This window comes from Mastomys coucha, unplaced genomic scaffold, assembly GCF_008632895.1.
Source record: "Mastomys coucha isolate ucsf_1 unplaced genomic scaffold, UCSF_Mcou_1 pScaffold9, whole genome shotgun sequence".
In the NCBI taxonomy this organism is placed as follows: domain Eukaryota; kingdom Metazoa; phylum Chordata; class Mammalia; order Rodentia; family Muridae; genus Mastomys; species Mastomys coucha.
The window spans coordinates 53,047,042-53,051,876 of record NW_022196915.1 but is presented as its reverse complement, the minus strand read 5'-3'; the positions used below and the strand labels follow the sequence as shown (position 1 = coordinate 53,051,876).

Sequence of the window (4,835 nt, the reverse complement as noted above, 5' to 3'; positions counted from 1 at the left end):
AATTCCCCTGGATGCTTATTCTCTTGGATGCTTATCATCTATAGCAAAATGATACTATTAACATATGTTCTCTTTATTTTGTTATTATTCTTTCTCTTGTTTCCTCTGTAGTGAAAGCATTTCTGAGCTTGTATTCATATTGGTTAAAATTGTTTTTTTCTATATTTGATTCCTATACATGTCAGAATTCTGATGTGCAACATTCTCTAACATCAATATTTCTGTGTTTCTTTCTTCCTCCTCTTGGCCCACATTGTATCTTCATTCTTGTTACCATTGTCTTTGATTTGCTCCACGGCTTCTTGAATTTCCACAGTAGAATCTATTGACATTGGTTTTCTTTACTTTTTATATGAAAGTAACCATTTCTCTTAGCAGTAGCATGCCTGCCTGTGCAACTGAGTGTAACAAGAATCTTTCTTTGGTGCTTTGATCTTTTTTCATGGTTCTTACTCGTTTGGGGGAGGGGTGTTAGAGATTTAGAAGGACAAGGTCTCAGACTGACACCCAGGCTGACCTAGAACTTGTGAACCTCTGCCCCAGCCTACTGGATGCTGGGATCACAAAGGCACTGGCTGCCTCAGGCTTCTGAGATCACACACACACACACACACACACACACACACACACACACACACACACACACACACGGAGGGGGGAGGCAGTCAGCAGGCCTCTGTGCATCTTTTTCCCCTTTTTACACATCTTTGAACAGGATGCTTTTTTGTGCCCTGAGGTGGAAAATTCTCCTTTAACCCTTTCAGTACCTAGAGTGTCTGAAGAATGAGCTTCAGGCCACCAGCTCCAAGACCTATGACAACAATGAGCCCAGCCACCCAGTGATGCACACAGCCTAGGTGACAGAAAATGGAGGGGGGGCCCCACAAGAAAAAAGAACCCTGGAGTAACCCCAGAGGCAAATCCTCCTGATCCATCAGCTGTGTGCTTCCCCAACATTTCCTCCCAGAGGTCCTGTCCTGGTTTTAAAGGTTAGTGTCCCCAGAAGGCTGCCTGAGGTCTTTCCCTTGTTTACGGTGTGTTGTTTGTTTGTTTTTTATTTGTTACTAAAACCCCAGGAGCTTTGTGGCTTGACCTTTTCTTAAAATGAGAAAGCTCAGGCCAATCATTCAGCCCCAGTGAAGTTGAGCTCCGGTAGGAAAAAAAGCCACAGCCCTTAAAGTTTCTCGTGGGAAGGAACTATGGGCCCTCATTTGTCCTTTTCATTAGTTTAACTTTATCCAAATAGATTGGGGTTGTTTGTTTGTTTGTTTGTTGTTTTTGTTTTTGTTTGGTTTCTGTCAGTATATGAAGTGATTGGTCTCACTATGGGATCCTCAGACTTACTTTGATGTGTTAATCCTTGTCCCTCTCTCCTCCCCTGCCCCATTTCCCACCCCTTCCCCCATCCTTCCTTCTCCCCACTGTCACCCCTTCCCTGCCTCTCTTACTCCCTCCCCTCCTCTTCCATCTCTTTCTCCTCTCTCACCTCCTTCTCAGTCCCCTTGCCTTTCATATCGTGCATATATTCTGTTACCATCTTTCTTCCTCTTCCCTAACCCTCCCTTAATACCTTTTCCCCTCTCATGGTTCCCATTCTAGTTTTGCGACCCATACACACACCCTTAAGCTGAGACACATATGTAAAAACGATGAGAGAAACCATGCAGTCTTTGTCTCTCTGGGTCTGAGATGCTCCTCTGCTTATGATAATAATTTATAGCTTCGTCCATTTCCAGCAAGTGTCAAGGTTTTGCCTTTCTTTATGACCTAATAAAATTCCACTGTGTGCAAACCATATGTTTATCATCCGTTCCTCTCCTGATGGGCATCTAGGCTGGTTCTATGTCTTGGCAACTTTAAACAGGACAGTGGTGAACACAAATGAGCCTGCATCTCTGGAAGAACTTAGAGTCCTCCTGGTGCTGCTGCTTGGGACTCTAGAATCTACCAGAAGGGTCTGTTGGAACCATTTGACCTGCCCTGGCCTCGGAGTGATAGGAAGGACAAGTGGAGCCACTGCCACCAAGCTCTTGGCTCTGATGACGGTCTGGGCCAACATACAAATGGAACTCTCCCTTTCAACAAAACAAGAGACAGTTCATTCTGCAGCCAAATATGAGTGATCACAGCCCCGGGTACAGAGATTTGGGAGACCTCAACTTCCATATTGCAATGTGGTAAGAGTTTTATGAAGTTTTGAGGTGTCAGGACTGTGAAAGTCACAAATTGAGGTACTTTTCAAACACATTGGTGAAAACCTTAGGTGGATGAGTTAAAGCAAAGCAGGCATGTCTTTGGTGATCTAAAGTTAATGTATTTGGGGGACTGGAGAGATGGCTCAGTGGTTAAGAGCACTGACTGCTCTTCCAGAGGTCCTGAGTTCAATTCCTAGCACACACATGACAGTTCACAACTGCCTGAAACTCCAGTTTCAGGGGATCTGACCCTTTCACACAGACATGCATGCAGACAAAATACCAATACACATAAAGTAAAATTAAATAAAACATTCTAGAAAGGTTAGTACATTGCAAAGGTTTGATATTTTAGTCACAAAGATGTTGGGTGAGACACAGAAATGGGCAAGGAATGACTATTTGGGGGGCTAAAAAATAATCCTAAGATAGTTACAATTAGTTCATGGACCTGGCCATTCCCAACTTCCCCACTCAGTGAGGGTCTACTCAGCTAACCTGACTTACAGAAGGTTTACTGGAAGGTGGGGGAACTTCTGAAAGTTTCTTTCAAATGTGAGGTGGGGAAAGAATAAAGACTGAGCACCAATCGACCACACAGGAACATAGTAGGCACTTTCATGCTCCTACTCTCCTGCAACTGGTATGAAATGCAATTTCTAAATTATATAGTTTCCCTCTGGCTTTTTAATAAAGCATATATCTCAAATTAAATAAAAACTACATTTAACACTTTTAGAAGCTCAATCAAGTAAGCCATTTAATACCCATTGCTGCTAACCTATAGCGAAGACACATAAGTAGATCAAGGAAAGAGTGTGAAGATCGCATTACCAATAAATTTAGAAGCAATTTTCTCCTTCCCTAAAGCCAGGTGTATTCCAGAGTCTTAATTAACTTCTCAAAATTCATCTTTTTCCCATTCCTCTGAAACCTTATTTTTCCTTTTATTAAACGTATTCTTAAATTTCATACATATATACTGTATTTACATTATTTCTTCCCTCCCTCCTCTTTCCTCCAACCCTTTCTGTATCATTCCCCTTCCCTCTCAAATCTATGGCCTCCTTTTCCTTATTACATGCACACACACACACACACACACACACACACACACTGGATCTGCCTCTCTCCTTCTCTTCTCTGACTCACTCATCCTCATAAAATTCTCTGAGTCCTTTGGCAGAAAGCTGAGATGATATATTCTTATAGAGAAGAATTGGGTACTGTATTGGCAAGTGTGTCTATGGAGCCATGTGACAGACTCAGTGATGGGCCAGCTTAGTAATTGTTGATGAAGGCCAACTTCAGGGTCCTTCCAACTAGGCAGCACCCACATTTATCTGCTCCCTGCATATTTCCCAGTATTCCACCTGTCCTACCTAACACCCTTTTCCCTGAGCACATTAGCCATCCAAGAATCCCGCCTAGGAGCCACGCAAACCTTTGCCTTTGTTCACATCTCACATCTCCGGCAAAGCCCCATTGGCACACCCTTCTCTTCCTGTTGAGCTATCCTGCTTGTGCTAGCTCAAATGTCACCCCAACCCCAAAGGCTAAAGATACCCTCCTCCATGCCCACTGCAAGTAACAATCAAATAACAGACAGGGACATATCAGAGGCATACACTAGAGAGAGAAAGAGAGAGAGAGAGAGAGAGAGAGAGAGAGAGAGAGAGAGAGAGAGAGAGAGAGAGAGAGAGAGAGAGAGGACCTTCCATTAGCCATGGCCATGCTGGCCCCTCCCTACTCGCTGGCCCCTCCCTACTCGCCTCTTCCTCTTAGCACATCTCCCTCCTTACAGTATCATCTACACTTGAGTGACCTCTCCATGCCCTCTCTGGAGCTGATGATACTATTCAACTTCATACTTCTGTTCACCCGACCCCTGCTGGATGTTTCATGCCTCCACCTGCCTGGTCTCCTGTGCCTTCTCTGCGTACCTGCCCAGCTTCTGGTCATGGCTTCCTTCTCTCTGCTATGGTGTCTACCTGCTCTGACCTTTCAACACTCACAGCATCATTCCACCCTCCCTCCCCACCTGGCCAGAACAAAAACCCTGGGTCCTATGACCCTTTCTGAGACCTCCTGAGACCCACTGGAGTGCCCTGTGGTGATTGATCTAGATTGCTGACTGGATTCGGTGGGGAGAGACACCTCTGGGCATAGCTGTAGTTTCAGGACCTGTCACCTGAAGGGAGAAGACCCTCCCCTAAGTAGGTGGCATCTTCTGGAAACTTGCCTGCCTTTACCTCTTGCTGGTGAGTGAGTACCCCACTAGCTGCTCCAGATATGACTGTGATAGTGGCTGCTCCTGCTGCTCCTGTTGTTCTTCACCAAAATCAGACCAGCTCCTATCGTGGAAGCCAACTCAATACGTCCTCTCACAATCTATACTCATTCTCTTGACTGTTCCACTGGAGGATGCTGGCCACTCTATACCACATCCCTCTTTTAGGGAGCCACTGTCACATTCCTTATGCCTGGTGGGTGGCATTGCCTGAGCACTTCGCTGCTGCCGCTGCCTGGAGGACTGCACTCCCCTTCCCTTCCCTCTCCTCCCCTCTCCTTACTCCCCTTCCCTTCCCTCTCCTCCCCTCTCCTTTCTCCCCTTCCCTTCCCTCTCCTCCCCTCTCCTTT

General features: G+C 45.5%; 1 long non-coding RNA gene across 1 annotated transcript in view; it reads left to right on the top strand.

Moving 5' to 3' along the window:
* The first annotated feature begins 1,821 nt into the window (after nt 1-1,821).
* The window catches only part of LOC116084998, a 10,018-nt gene continuing 7,004 nt past the window's right edge, over nt 1,822-4,835 (top strand). The window contains exon 1 of the long non-coding RNA XR_004116346.1: nt 1,822-2,177. This is a non-coding gene — a long non-coding RNA (uncharacterized LOC116084998). The remainder of the gene's footprint in view (nt 2,178-4,835) is intronic.